The 22186-nt window shown below is 44.1% G+C and overlaps 1 long non-coding RNA gene across 1 annotated transcript; it reads left to right on the top strand.

Moving 5' to 3' along the window:
- The first annotated feature begins 913 nt into the window (after window positions 1–913).
- On the top strand, window positions 914–18359 carry LOC135366476 (uncharacterized). The gene is made up of 2 exons (XR_010414180.1): window positions 914–998; window positions 18019–18359. It is a non-coding gene; the product is annotated as an uncharacterized LOC135366476 (long non-coding RNA).
- The last annotated feature ends 3827 nt before the right edge of the window (window positions 18360–22186 follow it).

The raw sequence follows: 22186 nt of genomic DNA on the forward strand, positions 1-22186 counted from the left end.
TCCCGCCAGAGTGTGTGATTCTTCAGCTTTAGTTTTGTGTTCTTCATTTTTATTTTATTTTCCTTTCCTTCTCTTTGTTTTCTTTTGCGTTCTTCTTTTCTTTGCATTTTTTGTCTTCCCCTTTCACTTTTTTTTGGGAATAACAAGCCGACATCCATCTGGCTTACCTTTCTTTTTTTCTCAATAAACGTATCTCCCCCCCACCCCCCGGGGAAAATGAAAACTCTCCGCCTCTGCAACGAGCACACGAGTACAAGGTTCAGGAGGCACACATATTATTCAGCGGGCACAATGCCGTTTCATACCAACGTGGCGGCTTTGTAGCTGCTGAAATTTGGCGGTGAGGATCGCTGTGCTTGCTATTTGATAACCGTTACGGCTGTTTCCAGACGGTTACGGCTGTGTACCGGCTGCACTTTCTGAGGGAACTTTTTTAACTGGCACATGTCCGTCACAGGATTTAGAGTGTAGTACAGTGCTGGACAAAAGTTCACGAAACCAGTGATTTTCCCAGGATTTGCTTCTAGAGGGGTGTTGGAAATCAGTGGGGGGTACAACATTATATGTGACGGCCTCCCATGACGTCACAACCACGTGATCATATCATATGACGTCACGTATGATGTGACCCAGTGGCTTTCCCCAGGATTTCCGTTTTGGGTGAATCAGGATTTGAAGGAGTGGAATGGGTGGTACAAATGCGCTTTAGAAGACTTGCCCACTAACGACTGTGTTTCCGACTAAATGTAGCGACATTCAATTTTTTAACAGTAACGCTTTTGTTGCGGTGAACATTGTTTTGCTGCTATCAAAATACCACCTAGGTAGTTCAGGGTTCTGAGCAGATTCATTTCTGGTAAAACTGTTGTGTGACATTAAAAGAGAGAAGAAGTAGAGAAGAGGTAGAGGGTGGCTCGCGACAAAACAAAACGAGGACAGGTAACGAGAAACGCAAAACACACACACATGACGCAGAGCAGGTCTCTTGACGTGAAGCGGTAAGTTTCCTCTTCATAGCCTCCTTGGTTTCCGAACCCATTTTCTCAAAAGCTTTACCTATTAACTCGTGGTACTTGTAGGCGCTGCCATCAGGCGTCTCCTGGCTGTCGCTGAATTTGTGGTTCTCCGATGGATAAATTTATCAGAGAGTCAACATGCGCAGGAAGCAACTGCGAACGTTCTGAGCAGAGTATTCCATATATAGAACCATACATGAAACCAATCTTTTAGTGCGAGAGCAAAACACTCGATCTCGTTCCTGTATATCTGGTTCACAAGTACAGTTACCACACATTTAGCAACGTTATCCATCGAGTGCACCGTACTCTCGCACGATGATCCGGTGTAACCACGTTAAACCGCTGTTACGTTTTTATTATTATTACTCACAAAGTTCAAAACCAGTAGGCATGGTAAATATCAAGGCTTGACTTGAATACTCGACAGGGCCAGATGACACTCCCGTGTGTGTGTGCGTGTGTGTGTGGAGGGGGGCTGTCATTAGAAATTCCTTGCGGGGTGTCTGACAAATTTTGGGAGGTTGTTAGGGGGATGTGGGGAGTGCTGGACAATCACTGCACGAAACGCGCGAGCGGTGTATTTTCTCCTCGGAGCGACACACTGGCGGCTGCCGGAAACGGGCTCGTTCATTCCCTCAAAAGGAGAAAATGAGTGCGCCGGTAGCGATGTAAACTTCCTTGCCTTTTATATTCCAAATATTCGTGTGGATTTGTTCAAAAGTCATACCGACAGCAGAATGTGTCCCAGCGGGCGGTTCTGCCGGCAGCGGTACAACGAAGGAAGCAGACGACAATTCCCGACGTGCCTTACGCTCCCTATAGGTGGCATCCATCAAATTTGCACTAGAAATCTACTAGTCTTGCCGATTGCGAGAGGTATCCGTTTCGATACCATCCAATCTACTTGACACGTAAAATGGATGCTGCCCATGTTGGATATACGGGGATAAATAGTGAGGATAGCGCGATTGACAGCGGCCCATATTTCAAGACTTCATTGGTCGAAAAGTCGAAAAAGTGGGGTACGATGCATTAATGGCCAGACTCCCTTTCAATATACGGCTCTGACTCACCCCTTCTTCTGGACCAATGAACTGGCCCGCTTCCGCCTGCCGCTGGGTTATCGCAACCAGGAGGAAATACACCGCTCGCGCCTTCTGTAAACTTTTGTCCAGCACTGTACTCTTGGGGGGCTCCCTGTTATCGGGCCTGTCGTTATCCCCGTTGGCGATATAGTTCAAGCGATAATCACCCCACCACGGTAAGTTACACTCAGAGAACAAGGAGCAGTCAAAAACAGGGACAACGACACAAGAAGACACACAAACAGAGGCTCCACTATCAACAAGTTTTTACTGAACTACACAAGCACATTTATACCCAATGGTATAGAGGGGCGAAAAAAGGGGGCAAAAACGGAACACACGTGGGGGCCATAAAAACACGAGGAACAACCGGATCTAACTACTCAACTCCAGCTTTTAGTCTGCATCCCAAGAACCCAAACTCTTCCCTTGTTAGCGATATCGACGGCTCACTAACACATTTATCAGACCCATACTTCATTATCAAAAAGGCATCGAAAATTTCTCTTTCATTCTTGGATTTGAATCGTCCTCTAATCTTTGTTCTCGGAAACTCTGGAACGCAACCGCAGACCCTTACGTGTTCATGCAAGGTACCCCCACCCGTTTTGTTTACACAATTCTTATGTTCCATTAAACGTTCATTTAGGCACCGGCCAGATTGGCCGACATAAACCTTATCACACGAAAGTGGGATTTCATAAACAGTTATTTCTTTTTCCTTTCCTTTCTTTTTCCTTTATTTCTTTTTTCTTTTCCTTTTCCTCCCTTACTCCCCTCCCTTGGAAATGTAACTAGCCGCCATTATTCTGAGCAGGCAGACCACATTTCTTTTCTTAATAAACGTCACTACCACCACCACCATAAACAATAGACCTTTTACATTCCACAAGAGGACACCTATGCTTCTTCTCGCACTCTAGTGATACCTGTTCCTTGATTCGTTAACCTAACGAGAGAAGATAGCCTAGAAAAAGACTTAAAAACTACAGGTACACCGAACCTTCCTGCCAATTTTTTAAAATGATGCGACGTTTTATGAATATATGGAATCACCCCCGGTCTACCTTCCAATCTTACATGGGAACTCTTTAGACCCTTAACCTCTGTAAGCAACCTACGGAGGATCATCAGCAGTACCTGCCGAGGAAAACCAGCTTCTTCAAGGCGGTTCAACTGTAGCACAACGCTTTCAGACATGGTATGCACACAAGATTTCTGGAGGGCCTTCCTAACACAGGTCAATCCTATCCCATTGTTTACTAATTTTGAATGGTTCGACCCAAAGGGTAACACAGGTTTCCTGGACCTTTGTTTGTACTGCCAACAAATATGTTCTGAACCTTCAGAAATACATAGGTCAAGAAACTGGAGTTTGCCACCCACAGGTTTCTCATGTGTAAATTCCAAACCCTGTCCAAAAGAGTAAAACACATTCAGAACTGCATTCTCTTCCAACTCACTATCAAAAAACAGAAGAAAATCATCTAGAAATCTAAAAACCTTCTTTACACCTAAATTCTGCAAAGAGTTCCTTAATGCTAACATCAAATTGCCCCCCAAAAAATATCTGACAGAAGCGGAGCAATGCTGGAACCAATACACACCCCTGATTTCTGAGTATAAATCTGCTCGCCAAAAGAGACCCTTAACGACTTTAAATACAGCATGAGTAACTCTACAAAGTCATCAACACTAACGCCGCACTCATTTTGAAAGCCGACAACACCACTCTGTTCAATGCAAAGCTTTACACAGTGCTTCAAACCTTCAGTAGGAAGGGAGTAATATAAGTCCTTTACATCAACCGACATAAATTTGAAAGCGACCCCTTCATTTTCGTTCAAAAATTTCACAACTTCCATGGAGTCACGTACTCTAAACGGATCCACAATCTGTAAACTACGTAGCCCTTTCTGAATCAAGAGCAGCATTCAGGGACACCCCCTCTGAAACCCGGCTTGACCTGATAGCAGAGGACTACGCAAGGAAGCTAAGTTTACAGGGTGGTGCGTGAGTACGTGAGGAGGAACAGATCTGGGCAGGGAGAGGAGGACATATCTGAGGCGAACAATTCCCGTTTCGCGCCCAGACCTGATAACAACACCGATAACACGCCCGGGAGCATTCGCGTAAGATAAAGAATAAGACGTGATGTATAACTCTGGGAACGAGCATGAGACTTTCCAGATATCGGGAGATTGCCGGATGAAATTGGCAGGTTGGCGCCTGTGATAGCCTTCTGGACGACAAATTCACTAAATGCGAGTTCTAAGAGTGCAGCAAGGACAGCAGCTACGGTCCGCAGACGATACACAGACTACGTAATTTTATGATGATACCGTCAGTATCAAATTGGTATCAAGAGTTATTACGAGCTAAAACAGAGGAAACTGACAAATTGGTGCCAGTGAGTGCCACTTGGGCGACGATTTGGCAAAATGTCTGAAGTATATAGATTGGGCTGGTTGGTGTAAATCCACAAGCGACCAAAGAACAAACACGAAACAACAACAGAGCGACTTGTGTCTGATCTTGTCTCCTGTTTGTTCTTTGGTCGCTTGAAAATGAATGATTTGACCAAACGCTACTTCGCGGGCTCTGGCAAGGGAACCAGGTATGGGTCGCGGACTCATAGCTATTGAGCATGGATACACAGACTACGTAATTAAGTGATGACATCTTCGATATCACGTTTATATCCAGAGTTATTACTAAATGAAATGGAAGATACGGACAGTTTGGCGTCTGCGAGTGCTGTGGCGATGCGAGTGGTAATAATTTGATCAAAAGCGACTTCTTTGGACCAGATATTTTGGAGCAGAACTAAATACCAGATTTGGAGATAACGCTAAACAAGTGCTACGCGCCCTCGAGTACATTATTTATTTCTCGCTTAAGATGAAGTAATGCTTAGATCAGGGCAATCAGGGCTCTCACACACGCGGGCCGCATGTGCATGGCTTGCAGTCAGCTATTCTGTGTCCCGAGGGCTCTTGACCACTAAATAGAATAAAGCTGCCCCCCCCCCCCACACACACACACACGCGCGCACACCAATAATGAAGAATTCGGAATGAAACCAGGTTTTCAGGCATTGCTTTTACCCTTGCTCGATGTGTGCTGCTCCTGTCGACGTTAGGAAGGACATTCACATTCGAGCAGTTCTTGTGACTCATGAATGTCAGCTAGTAGTTATAGCGATTAGCGATCTGGTCTGAACGTGCATTTTGATAAACTACACTGTAAGTAATATGATAATTGAGAAGTTATAGTGGAGACAACTGCAGAGAATGACGTCATCTTAATTATTACACTAAGTTTATGGGCTTCCAGCATAGCAGCAGCCTCTCCGGATATCATGCACCAAAAACTGTAAACTGAGCACAGAGAGGCGCAGTGAAAAAAAAAGAAAAAAAAAATACATGGAGTAGTTATGTTCGAGGGTCATTGTGTGAATATTTTTAATTATTTCTCTTTCCATGATTTCCTTTTCCTTTTTCACTTTGAAAATGCAAGCAAAATCAGCAATACAGTGTGTAAACCGACACTTTCAGTGCTCCTGAACGTTGGGATAATCGTTCGTGAAGAACTATGTACGAAGAACTTGCAACGCCTTTCAAATTTTCAATGTCTAATTTGGAAAAGAAGCTCATTTGTCTCTGCTGGTGTGTCAAGTGAAGTTTCTCATTGACGAATTGTATATGCGAATGCCTAATAACTATACCGCTCAGCTGTTTACGCTAAGGTACTTTGCTATAATTGCGGTCCTTTCCAGGGTGATTACCCCCACCCCCAAGGGAGGTGTACACTTCCCCTGAATTTTTCCAACCACTCCCCTGTAATTCATTAGATTTCCCGATACACCTTTGCCACCAATGCATATACGCATAGATATGTATCCATATAGATATACCACCCTATGGTTCTCTCCACTCGAAATCACGCAGACATCTTATCACGCCGGGTACCGCATCTTGGCTTCTATGCGCATTGATGATAGTGCCAGCCGCAACAACAATGACAAAGAAGAAATTGTCGTTCTTCTTCGCTGCTGATACGAGTTGCGCAACGGACCAAAGGCTGATACCTTCCGTTTGAATTCAGCGTGAGAGAGCCGCGACGGCAAGGAAAAAAAAAACTTGCCAAGATACGGGGCACAAAAGTGAACTTGCACAGCAAATCGCCGGCAGTCCGAACATTTACACGGCAACAGACACCTAGGAGCACTGGTGCTAAAGCCTGAGGAAAAGACATCATAGATGAAAATACATATCCGTTACAACAACAACAACAAATAGTTCATGACTATGGCCTGGGGTGGTTCACCGCTTGAGAGCATATCCGTTACGAAGCCGTTTGAATTTCGCTGTTCATGGTAATCAACCAATTTTTCTCGAAGTGCAGCACGAATAAACAAGTCCATGGTTTGCTTACACCTCGACCTGCAAGAAATGACCCACAGTGACCCTAGAAGTCTGCCCAGGACGCACACTTCCCCAGGGCGTCAGTCGTGACGCTGCCCATATACGTGAGGCCTACAACGGCAAGCCCTTTCACCATCACCACCACCACCACAGTATCCTTCTGAAACATTGCATCACTTGCCAACTTCTTTGAGAAAAGTAAAAAGTAACCTTTCTGCAACCCCGATGATGGCAGGGGCATCCAAGGAATACACAACAAAGAGTCACTGGTGTATTCTGCATAGCGAAGCCATTATCAACGACTTATACTAGGCCCTTGTACTTGGATTTTGACAGTGGTGACCGCAAAATTTGGAAGAGGCGCCGGCAGAGCCCTCTAAAACGGGCAAAACCCTTTGTATCATGCTGTCAAAGGCATATTCGAGACGGCTTATGCTATTGCCTTTCCCACTGGGATTGTAACGGAGGCGACCGCAAAATCCGTAAAAGACCGCAGCAGAGCCCTTTAGAACGGGCAAAACCTCTTTAATCATGGTTCCAAACAGATATTATCAACGGCTTATGATGCTCTTCTACAGGGATCGCAACAGAAGCGACCACCAAATGCGGAAAAGGCAGCAACAGATTCTTTTAAAACGTACGAAACCCCTTGTATCATGGTACCAAAGGCATATTAATGACGGCTTACCCTGTGCCTTTCTACCGGAATTGCGCAAGAGGAGACTGCATAATTTGGATACGGCGGCAGCAAGGCCTTATAAAACGGGCGAAGCTCCCTGTATCATGGAGTGAAAGAAAGGAAGGATTTTACCAGTGTCTTGTGCAATCCTATTCTGCTGGAGTTATAACACAGGCGATAGCCAAATTCGGCAAACGTGGCAGCAGAGCCCTCTTAAACGAGCAAAACCCCTTGTGTCATGCTGTCACAGTCATATTATCAACAACTTATACTATGTCATTCTACCGAGATCATAACACAGGCGACCGCAAATATCGGGAAAAGGATGCAGCATAGCCCTTCAGAATGGGCGAGACCCCTTGTATCATGCTGCCGATGACATGTCATCAATGGCTTGTGCAATGCCGTTCTACTGGGATTATAACAGAGACTACCACAAAATACGGAAAATGCGGCAGCAGAGCCCTTTAAAACGGTCGATACCCCTTGTATCATAGTTCCAAAGTCATATAAGTATACGCAACGGGTTCTACTGGAATTATAACGGATGCGGCCGCAAACTCCATAAAAGGCTACAGCAGAGCCCTTTAAAACGGACAAAAACCCCTTTAATCATGGTGGCAGACATTTTACACACCTATAAAGACGCGACGGCTCATGTTATGCCCCTCTCCTGTGATTGCATCGGAAACCACCGCAAAATTTGGAAAAGGCGGCAGCAGGGCCCTTTACAATGACTCAAATGACTTGTATCATTGTGCCAAAAAGATACTATGAACGGCTTGTACTGGGATTGTAACAGAGGATACCGCAACGTTCGCCAGCAGATCGAGCCCTTTAAAACGTGCGAAGCCCCTTTAATCCTGGTGCCAGGCCGTACATGGAGAGGTCGCGTTTGAAGAAACGACACTCCCTAAGCAAAAAGCGTCCTATGCTAATTTTGTAATATGTATATGTCAAAGAAAGATCACGGTGTTTGAACCCCGTACCTTGTTCCCCTGTTGCACCCTGAAAGGTCGCCTTTGACAAAATCGCTTCCAAAACGGCACTCGAAATGTCCAAGTGGCGAATTTCGTCAATTTCGGGGCTTAATATCATTTGATATAAAAATAATATTAAAGATGTCCTAAGCTGATGTTGTAGTATGTATATATGAAAGTAAGATCACGGGGTTTGAACCCCGTATCTTGTTCCCCTGTTGCACACTGAGAGGTCGGGTTTGACAAAATCGCTTCCAAAACGGCACTCGAAATGGCCAAATGGCCAATTTCGTCAACTTCGGGGCTTAATATCATTTGACATAAAAATAATATTAGAGATGTCCTAAGCTAATTTTGTAATATGTATATGTGAAAGTAAGATCATGGGGTTTGAACCCCGTATCTTGTTCCCCTGTTGCACCCTGAGAGGTCGCGTTTGACAAAATCGCTTCCTAAACGGCACTCGAAATGGCCAAGTGGCCAATTTCGTCAACTTTGGGACTTAATATCATTTGATATAAAAATAATATTAAAGATGTCCTAAGCTAATTTCGTAATATGTATATGTGAAAGTAAGATCACGGGGTTTGAACCCCGTATCTTGTTCCCCTGTTGCACCCTGAGAGGTCGGGTTTCACAAAATCGCTTCCAAAACGGCACTCGAAATGGCAAATTGGCCAATTTCGTCAACTTCGAGGCTTAATATTATTTGATATAAAAATAATATTAAGGATGTCCTAAGCTAATTTCGTAATATGTATATGTGAACGTAAGATCACGGGGTTTGAACCCCGTATCTTGTTCCCCTGTTGCACCCTGAGAGGTCGGGCTTGACAAAATCGCTTCCAAAACGGCACTCGAAATGGCCAAGTTGCGAATTTCGTCAACTTCGGGGCTTAATATCATTTGATATAAAAATAATATTAAAGATGTCCTAAGCTAATTTCGTAATATGTATATGTGAAAGTAAGATCACGGGGTTTGAACCCCGTATCTTGTTCCCCTGTTGCACCCTGAGAGGTCGGGTTTGACAAAATCGCTTCCAAAACGGCACTCGAAATGGCCAAGTGGCGAATTTCGTCAATTTCGGGGCTTAATATCATTTGATATAAAAATAATATTAAAGATGTCCTAAGCTGATGTTGTAGTATGTATATATGAAAGTAAGATCACGGGGTTTGAACCCCGTATCTTGTTCCCCTGTTGCACCCTGAGAGGTCGGGTTTGACAAAATCGCTTCCAAAACGGCACTCGAAATGGCCAAGTGGCCAGTTTCGTCAACTTTGGGACTTAATATCATTTGATATAAAAATAATATTAAAGATGTCCTAAGCTAATTTCGTAATATGTATATGTGAAAGTAAGATCACGGGGTTCGAACCCTGTATCTTGTTCCCCTGTTGCACCCTGAGAGGTCGGGTTTGATAAAACGGCTTCCAAACCGGCACTCGAAATGGCCAAATGGCCAATTTCGTCAACTTCGGGGCTTAATATCATTTGACATAAAAATAATATTAGAGATGTCCTAAGCTAATTTTGTAATATGTATATGTGAAAGTAAGATCATGGGGTTTGAACCCCGTATCTTGTTCCCCTGTTGCACCCTGAGAGGTCGCGTTTGACAAAATCGCTTCCTAAACGGCACTCGAAATGGCCAAGTGGCCAATTTCGTCAACTTTGGGACTTAATATCATTTGATATAAAAATAATATTAAAGATGTCCTAAGCTAATTTCGTAATATGTATATGTGAAAGTAAGATTACGGGGTTTGAACCCCGTATCTTGTTCCCCTGTTGCACCCTGAGAGGTCGGGTTTCACAAAATCGCTTCCAAAACGGCACTCGAAATGGCAAATTGGCCAATTTCGTCAACTTCGGGGCTTAATATCATTTGACATAAAAATAATATTAGAGATGTCTTAAGGTAATTTTGTAATATGTATATGTGAAAGCAAGATCATGGGGTTTGAACCCCGTATCTTGTTCCCCTGTTGCACCCTGAGAGGTCGCGTTTGACAAAATCGCTTCCTAAACGGCACTCGAAATGGCCAAGTGGCCAATTTCGTCAACTTCGGGGCTTAATATCATTCGATATAAAAATAAAATTAAATATGTCCTAAACTAATTTTGTAATATGTATACGTGAAAGTATGATCACGGGGTTTGAACCCCGTATCTTGTTCCCCTGTTGCACCCTGAGAGGTCGGGTTTCACAAAATCGCTTCCAAAACGGCACTGGAAATGGCCAATTTCGTCAACTTCGAGGCTTAATATCATTTGACATAAAAATAATATTAGAGATGTCTTAAGGTAATTTTGTAATATGTATATGTGAAAGTAAGATCATGGGGTTTGAACCCCGTATCTTGTTCCCCTGTTGCACCCTGAGAGGTCGCGTTTGACAAAATCGCTTCTTAAACGGCACTCGAAATGGCCAAGTGGCCAATTTCGTCAACTTTGGGACTTAGTATCATTTGATATAAAAATAATATTAAAGATGTCCTAAGCTAATTTCGTAATATGTATACGTGAAAGTAAGATCACGAGGTTTGAACCCCGTATCTTGTTCCCCTGTTGCACCGTGAGAGGTCGGGTTTGACAAAATGGCTTCCAAAACGGCACTCTAAATAGCCAAATGGCTAATTTCGTCAACTTCGGGGCTTAATATCATACGATATAAAAATAATATTAAAGATGTCCTAAACTAATTTTGTAATATGTATACGTGAAAGTATGATCACGGTGTTTAAACCCGTACGTTGTTCGCCTGTTGCACCCTGAGAGGTCGCGTTTGACAAAATCGTTTCCAAAGCGGCACTCGAAATGGCCAAGTGGCCAATTTCGTCAACTTCGGGGCTTAATATCATTTGATATAAAATTAATATTAAAGATGTCCTAAGCTGATATTATAATATATATACGTGAAAGTAAGATCACGGGGTTAGAATCCCTATCTTCCCCTGTTGCTCCCTGAGAGCTCGCGTTTGAAAAAATCGCTTCCAAAACAGCCAAATGGTGAATTTCATCAAGTTCGGGGCTTAATATCATTTGATATAACGATGATAATAAAGATATCCTAAGCTGATTATGTAATGTATTGTGTATGTATATGTGAAAGTACGATCACGGGGTTTGAACCCCGTACCTTGTTCTCCTGTTGCACCCTGAAAGGTCGCGTTTGACAAAATCACTTCCAAAACGGCAATCGATATGGACAGTTTTATCAAGTTGTATAGTTTAATACAAAAGCGATATAAAATACAAAACGGTATCATTTGTATATTACTCACTGAAAATAAAGTTGTCTGTTCTGTCAGCCACTTCGAGTTCTGGAAAAAATGACCGTTCTCGTTTCGAACTCCTTCAGACCGGCCGTACAGTCTCAGCGCATGCGTATTACGATAATACTGGGACTTAGTCCGTCGAGCGCCTAGGAGGGGAACCCTGTCTGAGTCGCAACTTTGAAGGCCCTGGGTGCATCAGGATTAACACTCACACATCGTGCCGTGGTTGGTATGTGGCCTGGAGGACGTACTGAACGAAAATAGGCGATGACATTTGCAGAATTTGACTGCCTTTGTCGAAAAATCGTAGTCTAAACATGGGCGATGTGCAAAAATCGACGGAATCCCCATAGGCGCAATGCATTAAAATTCATTTGGCCAGGGTGCACTAGGCTTATATTCTGCTGGTGCCTTTCATGTCTCCAGGGGTTCCTTACATTGTGTTCTTCTCTACTAGGCGATGACATCTTAAAAATTTTATTCTGTTTTGCTGTTAATTGGCATAAACGCTGTCTCCCATTGAATTAACATCCTGTAAGGCAGCTTCCCGCATAGCGGCTGAGTATAGTGACGGAGTGCGCCTTCGGGGGGGTGACCGCGAATTTTGGGATTGGTAAGCACCTAGCTCCTTCTGCCAGGTTCCTCTTTCAGAGACTATAGGTCTGAACGGAACGAGAGGCTTATGAATCTTAGCAGTGAAAAACACCTCCAAAACATCCTTCTTTACATTAGCAATTCTTTTTGCTAGAGAAAACAACGTTAGGTCCTTGCATCTTTGTATAACGGTTTTTCTAACCCCTTCTTCCTTAGATAGTTTAAAGTTCGCTACTAAAGCCTGACCTGCTTTTTCCTGATACATCCCTGTAGTCAATAAGACAAAGCAACCATCCTTATCCGCTTCCAACAATCTCAGGTCGTCTTGCCTCAGCTTTTCCGAAATACTTCTGAAGTCCACTTTCATTCCACTTTCATTCCAGTCCTCCTTTTGTCCTCAGTCTTCACAAGGCACGCAACACCCTCTTTTACGAACCTGGTCCTCTCAAGGTCTGGTACCGAGAGGCATAACTCCCTGATCATAGACACTTTCTTAACAGCCGGCACACTCCGCTGGGGACAAAACTTAGGCCCTAAGCCCAACTGTTCCACGATCTCATCTGAAACAGACGCTCCTTCCATACATCTAACACCTACATGCGTAGTCTCCCGCTTCCTTCCGCCTTTTGGAAGATATGGGACCACTTGACCCCACATGATCTCAGTGACACATTTAGTCAACTTGCTTAACTGGGACAGTCTTTTCCGCTTACCATCCTCTGATTCGCTGCTGAGCTGAACCGAAGCCTTTTGCCAGTCCTTGAATAGGTTTATTTGGCACCACATCTTACTCCTTAAAATCCTTGTGATCCTGCTAACGTGGCTGGGGGTGGCCCCAGCGAGGCCCAGGGTAAAAGAAACTTCTGGAGGAGCGGAGTGTTTCCGTAGATGAAACGATAAAAGCCTCGCCCGACATGTAAGGTAGGCAATCCTCAGAACGAAGACGGCGAAGAGTTGGTCTCGTCCAGACGAAGATGATGATGGTAAATTAACGATGCCCAAGTAACTAGAAATAATATTGACTAGAGTAGCTTGATGGGCTTGTTGGTACATGACTCAGAGAACAAGGAGCAGTCAGAAACAGGGACAACGACACAAGAAGACACACAAACAGAGGCTCCACTATCAACAAGTTTTTACTGAACTACACAAGCACATTTATACCCAATGGTATAGAGGGGAAAAAAAGGGGGCAAAAACGGAACACACGTGGGGGCCATAAAAACACGAGGAACAACCGGATCTAACTACTCAACTCCAGCTTTTAGTCTGCATTCCAAGAACCCAAACTCTTCCCTTGTTAGCGATATCGACGGCTCACTAACACATTTATCAGACCCATACTTCATTATCAAAAAGGCATCGAAAATTTCTCTTTCATTCTTGGATTTGAATCGTCCTCTAATCTTTGTTCTCGGAAACTCTGGAACGCAACCGCAGACCCTTACGTGTTCATGCAAGGTACCCCCACCCGTTTTATTTACACAATTCTTATGTTCCATTAAACGTTCATTTAGGCACCGGCCAGATTGGCCGACATAAACCTTATCACACGAAAGTGGTATTTCATAAACAATAGACCTTATACATTCCACAAGAGGACACCTATGCTTCTTCTCGCACTCTAGTGATACCTGTTCTTGATTCGTTAACCTAACGAGAGAAGATAGCCTAGAAAAAGACTTAAAAACTACAGGTACACCGAACCTTCCTGCCAATTTTTTAAAATGATGCGACGTTTTATGAATATATGGAATCACCCCCGGTCTACCTTCCAATCTTACATGGGAACTCTTTAGACCCTTAACCTCTGTAAGCAACCTACGGAGGATCATCAGCAGTACCTGCCGAGGAAAACCAGCTTCTTCAAGGCGGTTCAACTGTAGCACAACGCTTTCAGACATGGTATGCACACAAGATTTCTGGAGGGCCTTCCTAACACAGGTCAATCCTATCCCATTTTTTACTACTTTTGAATGGTTCGACCCAAAGGGTAACACAGGTTTCCTGGACCTTTGTTTGTACTGCCAACAAATATGTTCTGAACCTTCAGAAATACACATGAGAAACCTGTGGGTGGCAAACTCCAGTTTCTTGACCTATGTATTTCTGAAGGTTCAGAACATATTTGTTGGCAGTACAAACAAAGGTCCAGGAAACCTGTGTTACCCTTTGGGTCGAACCATTCAAAAGTAGTAAAAAATGGGATAGGATTGACCTGTGTTAGGAAGGCCCTCCAGAAATCTTGTGTGCATACCATGTCTGAAAGCGTTGTGCTACAGTTGAACCGCCTTGAAGAAGCTGGTTTTCCTCGGCAGGTACTGCTGATGATCCTCCGTAGGTTGCTTACAGAGGTTAAGGGTCTAAAGAGTTCCCATGTAAGATTGGAAGGTAGACCGGGGGTGATTCCATATATTCATAAAACGTCGCATCATTTTAAAAAATTGGCAGGAAGGTTCGGTGTACCTGTAGTTTTTAAGTCTTTTTCTAGGCTATCTTCTCTCGTTAGGTTAACGAATCAAGAACAGGTATCACTAGAGTGCGAGAAGAAGCATAGGTGTCCTCTTGTGGAATGTATAAGGTCTATTGTTTATGAAATCCCACTTTCGTGTGATAAGGTTTATGTCGGCCAATCTGACCGGTGCCTAAATGAACGTTTAATGGAACATAAGAATTGTGTAAATAAAACGGGTGGGGGTACCTTGCATGAACACGTAAGGGTCTGCGGTTGCGTTCCAGAGTTTCCGAGAACAAAGATTAGAGGACGATTCAAATCCAAGAATTAAAGAGAAATTTTCGAGGCCTTTTTGATAATGAAGTATGGGTCTGATAAATGTGTTAGTGAGCCGTCGATATCGCTAACAAGGGAAGAGTTTGGGTTCTTGGAATGCAGACTAAAAGCTGGACCCAAGCAGCACAATGTACTGAAAGTCGAGTGCAATAGGGGTGGGCGGTATGTGTCTTATCAATGTTCTTCAGTTTCAGGAGTCTGTTCAAGGCCTTCCACCTACCCGTCCACCCCTATTGCACTCGACTTTCAGTACATTTTGCTGCTTGGGGAGTTGAGTAGTTAGATCAGGTTGTTCCTCGTGTTTTTATGGCCCCCACGTGTGTTCCGTTTTTGCCCCCTTTTTTTCCCCTCTATATCATTGGGTATAAATGTGCTTGTGTAGTTCAGTAAAAACTTGTTGATAGTGGAGCCTCTGTTTGTGTGTCTTCTTGTGTTGTTGTCCCTGTTTTTGACTGCTCCTTGTTCTCTGAGTCATGTACCAACAAGCCCATCAAGCTACTCTAGTAAGTTACACGCGCCTACGGTTTCGCGTCAATAATTTACACGCACAAAAACTACAAGTGAAAATATACCCCAATTGTACAGCCATTCGGGCTGGGATTGTGGCACTTGTAACGCCAATCAGGTGAAGGAGAAAAATCCAGCCTAAAAACCTTGACGGTCTGAAACACAGACACGAGAAAATAGTACACACTTCAGCATAAAAAATATGATTGCTCCTTATCACAGCTTCCGCATGGGTATGATTCAGTACCATTACAGAGAGCTGCCGGCCAAGCAGAATTGACTAGAAACTATGCGTAAAAATTTGAAGTGTGTACTGTCTTGTCGTGTCTCTTTTTCAGATCGTAAATGTTTTTGAGTCGGGTTTTTCTCCTTCATCTGATGTACACCTCCGGCGGCGATGACGTCACTAAGTCGTGCTGGTCACGTGCTAGGTCACACTCCTGCGTGATGACGTCGTTCTAGAGCACTTTGATGTCTAAAAAAGGCACGCATAGAATCATTTGCGATCCTGGACAAAGACTAATTTACTCTCCACCACCACCACCGCCACTACCACCTTCATCAAGCAGACACATTATTTGCTCTTCGCAGGATATGTATACCCTGTTCGCGAGTAAGGCTTCCGTCCTTTCTTTGACAAACCTGGTTGATCAATGAGTTGCCCTTCTTCGTAAAGCACGTGAAAGGGCTTCCTCGGAGGCTTTGAGACAGATGTCGGCACAGTTCCCTTAGAAGTCAGACTAGAACGTTCATTTCCCTGGGCGTCAGTCGTGACATTGCCCACATCACTGAGGCCGACAATAGCGAGCCCATTTTACGATTTCCACAGCCACCACTGCACTCGAATGGCGAACTCTTTCACAAGCACCACCACCACTCACTCTTTGTCTTTAAAAGAAGTAGGCAAAGACAATGGGCACATATTAAAAATTTTGAACTCTTTTCTCTGCGATCGAGATGTAGTAAAAAAATCGTAAAATCACGATAATCCTTGAAAAGTGCATATTTTAGTCGGGAAAGGTTCAACTGCGACAACAATCTAGAAGAACAAGCTAGTTTAACTCACAACAGTAGGCATGGACCTCGTCGTGAATCCGGAGACGTTGTGAATGCGGACAAACAGAGGAAAATTAGTTACAATACTGAGTAGAAAATACGAAAAGGTAGTTTAAATACTTACGAATACATTTTGAGATATTTGTACGAAGGTACGTACGAAGTTAGTACCAATACTTTTTGAGAAGGTAACTAGATGATAAATTGATAATATACTACCAAAAGTATCTTAAAATGAGTATTTTCATATTACAACAAGAAAAACGTGCGTTTACGCAAGAAAGAAGAACGGAGGACATCCACTACTCACCATTAGTTTATGCTATTTTTTCAGTATTTTCAGAATCGTACCCGAATATGTCCTTAATGTACTTCATTAAGAGACAGAGTAAAATAGACGTTCCGCCAGAGGAAATAGTTCAAAATTTTTAATGAGAACGTAGTCTCGATAAATTTTATATCTGTAAAATTTTGTTTTGTTAGAATCTGCAGTTATCTCCATAAAAAAACTGTTGAATTGTTCCCAGAATTCCCCAAATCCAAAATCTTGCAGGAGACTTCTGAGACGGTCAGTAGGTGGCGTGGTCCTTCTAGGCAACAGGTTTAAATTCCAAGCTTCTTCGGTACAGGAGAATGCTCACGACACGTTTGCATGGGGGAGGGGGGGGGGGGGGTTGCGGCTTTTGTTCGGAGCTGAAACTTGAGGGCCCTTCTGGGATTTGCTCCTGTTTAAGTTGCCTCTCGCACGGGTGTAGGCTGTAATAGCCAAATTCATTCCCTGCTGCCAACCAAGAATGACTCTGACACGGAAAGTAGAGCTCACGTCGTCGTCCTTTATTCCCTCTTTTCCGCTGACTCTCACGCCTTCGCCCGAGCATAGACTGACTCCAGCTGGTCCCTCCCCCGGACCCCTCAATCCCGCTGACCTTGACGATAACAGTTTCCACTACGTCATTGCAATTGGCCAGCGCGACGCCCCCCGAAGAGCTACATATTGCTACGCATCCCTGCTCCATCTAGCGTCAGAACACGGCGGCGTTTGAGGCTTATATTTGGGATTCAGTATATGTCTACCAAGACAATGAACTCTGACTTTGTTTTCGTCACAATCGGTGATGATTCAGCAGCATCGCTGGATCACTTGGCGTCCAATGCATCGGTTGTGTTCATCACGTGAAATCCTGGAAATGAAACATTGGCTAGGAAGCAAGCGAACTGCTGAAGATGATGCATAATGTAGAACCCCGAGACAAGGGAACACGAAGGGACAGACACAACGCGAAGGGTGTGCCTGTCCCTTCATGTCCCCTAGTCTCGGGATTTTGCATTATGCGTCCTGGAAAAGTTTGGTACTTTTCACGTAGCATCATTAGACATATAAATTAAAAGACGAGGAAATGGTCGGCGCTGTTCAAGCTACGTTTTTATAAACTGCAAAAGAAGACCGCGATCACGAAAATCAGTCAACTATTCGGCGGATGGCAATGCGAAGTTTGCACCGCAATACACACGGCGCCTCCTGGTAGGAGGTGTCCCGTCTTGGTTGAGGTTGCTTAGCTGTGATACGCTGTTTATGTATGTTTAATCACTGCGCAGGGAATAGACACTGAATACAGGAAGTATGCGGAGAACAATGAAAACAGACGCGTCGCAGCACAATCCGAACGGAGATGAAAGATCTACCAACCAGTAACAGCGGCATTACCGTTAATGGCTGGAGCGAGAACAGACCTGGCTCATGGCGCCGAAGATGCCGCTGTCGCCGCCCTTTTCTGACGTTGCCGCGAAACACACCGTCTCCAGTTACGGTTTTCTTGGAGCCATCGCTTTTGCAGGTGCAAAGCCTTTGTAGATGTACGATTTTGCTTGCAACACACAAAGGACTCGAAGGCTCGATGCAGTACCTGTGCCCTCTGAATAAAAGGACAAATGCAACACTTAAGTCCCACAGCTAGTGCATTATTCCATTAAACAGCACAAGTGATACGTGGCCAAATAAATGCAACATGACTCATTCCTCCCCTCTGTCTTCCCACCCCGCCCTAATTTTTCAACCTCTGCTACACCAGCGCCATATTTTTTTCAGCTTTTGAATTTCGACTTGTGTATTTTAAATCGCTCATACACGAATAACAACAACAACAACAACTTTATTTAGTGATGATGAATGCGGAGCTTCATCACCAGGGGCGATACACTGCCTCATTGCTAGTGGCGACGCGGGCAATGATATAATGATACCCTCCAGAATGTGATATATATCCTATGGTATCCAGAAAGATGAAGAGAGGCACAGTGGTCTGATCTTTGGATTAATTTTGCCCATCTGAGGCTCTCTGTCATGCGCCGAAATCTCGACACACGGCACGCCCGCATAGTAAGCTCTTATATAAGATACAAATACTTTCCAAAAACAGAATTTACGGAGCCTGCTTTGTCCTTACGTTACTGGTAGGAGACAGTTTTTGAACTTTTGCTCTCAAATTTCAAAGCATTTTCTGGCCTCCTCAGGTGTACAACAGGGCGTAGTGTTTGCTCCGATACTGTTTCTCTCTTATACTAATGATACTGTCCATCATCATGAAATTCAAATCAGAAGGTTACTGATTGTATAAAGTCATCAAAGGTGTTTGCGATCAAAATATCTTGCAAAGCGCGATCGATATATGTTTTTCATTGGTGCACTCAGTAGTAAATGATTTTAAAAGTAAAAAATAATAATAAAGCTACAGAACACGGGCAGAAATCCAACGAACCTGTAAGGGAGTATGTGGGGAATTTCTTGAGGACCAGAGCCACCGAGATTTCGAACACAGACTGTTCTTCTTTTTCCCTGAAGAACAGTCTTTTTTCGAAATATCGGCGGCTTTTCATCCTGAGGCACATCCCTTCATGTTTCTACTACTCCAACTCGTAAGCGTATAGCCCCCTTATATTTACATAAGGTACTACGGACGCACCACTTGACCAAATAAAAATCTTTAAATATCTAGGTGTTATTATCAATTCAGAGATACGGTGGACTGCTCACCTAAACCATGTGTTAGTAAAAGCATAGCTGTGAGACTTAAAACGGGTTAAAAAATGGCCCATCCGTTTTCTAGAATCACGATGTGTTAGAACCCCAGTGCCGGGGAGCTAAAAAGACAGACACAGACACTTGCAGTGCAATCAGTCTGTGTCTGTCTTTTCAGCTCCCCGGCACTGGGGTGTTAATGCTTTTCATCGTCATTCTGGAAGACATAATTTCTTAGATAAACAACAACTTTATTGCGATGTGATGACAGGGGGGTTTCGTCGCTAGAGGCGATACTCTACCCCATTGCTGGTGGTCTTCCAGCGTCTTCCAGATATTCATGATCCCACATATTTATCCTCATTATACGTGTCTGCAACGATAACAGCAGTAGATAGCCGGCTGAACCGATTTTTTTTTCTACTTTAATTTTTTTTAACTTTTACGGCAGACGTTTGTGCATCGCGCATGACGCTTTGCTCGCGAGCTGAGTTTTGTAAGCTGAGAAGCCATAGGCAAGTATAGAAACTAACAAGAATGAACGCAATTATTTTACGAAAATTTGTAGAAAATATATAGTATCTAACAAGCTCCTGTTTGTGACACAGTAGCTTTGAGTTCTAGCTCGAGCTTCGTTGCCAATTGTAACAACAACAGCAACTTTATTACTAGAAGATAAATGGGAAGTTTCGTCGCTTGCGCCATACTCTGCCTCATTGCTGGCGGTGATGCGGGGAATGGAATAATGAGCCCCTTCACAGTAAGGATCGAAGGCCTATAGTATCCAGAAAGGTGAGGAGAGCTTTGGGGGCAAAGCGTTGGTGGGCTGGATGTGGCCAGGGACGAAGCAATTTTGTGAGAGGGGGGGGGGCAGAGTTCAGATCGTCGAGGGATCCGTTATGAATATGTTATGAAGAAAAAAGAAAGGAATGGAAAGTAAGGAAGGAAAGGTCAGCGGGGCGGTTCGGGAAGGTTGATAGTCCGGGCAATTGAGAAGCATTCGGCGCCAGCTGTTTTTCAAATCACGATGGAATAGGCCATTGCAGGGCTGTGATCGGTGGCTTGCTATCTTGACGACATTATCATCACCGAAAGAAATGACGCACAGCACCTCACAAACTTGAGCAATGTCTTCGCTCGACTACATGAATTCGGCTTCACTTTGAAGGGAAAAAGAGAAGTGTGCGTTCCTACGGACGCAGAGGGGGGGGGGGGGATTTATTGGCAGAAAAGAAAGAAAAGGGAAAAAAGGGGAAAGGTCAGTCGTGCAGCACGCCGGCTTCCTATTCCCTAAACACGAAAAAAGGAAAAATCTAAACAAGAGAGAAAAAGAAATAACAATAAGATAAATAAATAAATACAGCCGCAGGTTGGGTGCTTAGGCCATGTTGTGGACGCTCAGGGTTTTACATCATCATCTAAGAAGGTTTCAGCAATCCTAAATATGCCTGCACCCAATTAAGTATCGGAGCTGCGTTCATGCGTAGGAATGGTCCAACATTGCGGCGACTATTTGAACAGGTTGTCGGATGTTTGCGTTCGAATGAATGACTTGCTAAAGAAATATAATGGCGTGGAAGTGGTCGTCCGCATGGTTGGAAGCTTTCGAGACGGTAAAGAGGATGTTGTCGTCCGCGGAGGTCTTGACTCACTACGACCGGGAGAAGCCCATCTTCTTAGTGGTTGGCGCTTGAAAAGGACTCGGCGCAGTCATCCGTCACCGTATAAACGGCAAAGACAGACCGGTAGCTCATGCTTCAAGGGCACTCACGTCAGCAGAGACGGAGCTAGTGCGACGGGCATTTGCCATCATCTGTTATGTGAGGAAATTTCATCAATACCTATGCGGAAAGAGATTTGTCGTGTACACCGACCATATAAGCCCTCGACCACCATTTTTGGGTCGGACAAAGGGATACCAGTCTCAACAGCGAGGCGTCTACAGCTCTGGGCACTTATTTTGATAAGGTACACGAACACCCAGAGGCTTATTTTTGTATAATTTCTATATTTATCTTCATGATGTTACCGCAAAATTGCGCCGGCCCAAGCAGCACAATACACTGAAAGTCGAGTGCAATATGAGTGGACGGGTAGGTGAAGAGACTCGAGAAAATAAAGAATATTGATAAGACACATACCGTGCACCCCTATTGCACTCGACTTTCAGTACATTGTGCTGCTTGGGGGGTTACAAAATTTTCGTCATCGTCGGTTGCCTTCCTAATCTGTTGCAGTCGTTACCCAAGCAGCACAACGTACTGAAAGTCGAGTGCAATAGGGGTGGACGGGTAGGTGGAAGGCCCTGAACGAACTGGTGAAACTAAAGAACATTGATAAGACACATACCGTCCACCCTTGTTGCACTCGACTTTCGCTACATTGTGCTGCTTGGGTAGTGGCTGGCTGAAACATGCTTTAACGCACTGACAGCGTACAGTTCGTCTTCAAACTTATCTTGATTAGGAAAGCGCGATAACGCGTGCGCAATGGGAATTTTCCCGATTGATACCGACACGAATGCCCGGCTTCTGAAGGAATAATTGCATCCTTTGTAAGCGCAAAGGCACTGAAGCAGCGGCTTGAGAATATATTATCTACCGGCTTATGATCCGTGCGTACAGTTATTAATGACCTACACAAAATGAAATCGTGGAACTCACTACGTCCGAATACGAGGGCTAACATCCTTTTTTCTATTCGGTAGTCATTTTGCTGAGATACCGCGAGGGGTCGTGATGCGTTCGT

The sequence above is a fragment of the Ornithodoros turicata genome, chromosome 8 (genome assembly GCF_037126465.1).
Source record: "Ornithodoros turicata isolate Travis chromosome 8, ASM3712646v1, whole genome shotgun sequence".
Taxonomy (NCBI): domain Eukaryota; kingdom Metazoa; phylum Arthropoda; class Arachnida; order Ixodida; family Argasidae; genus Ornithodoros; species Ornithodoros turicata.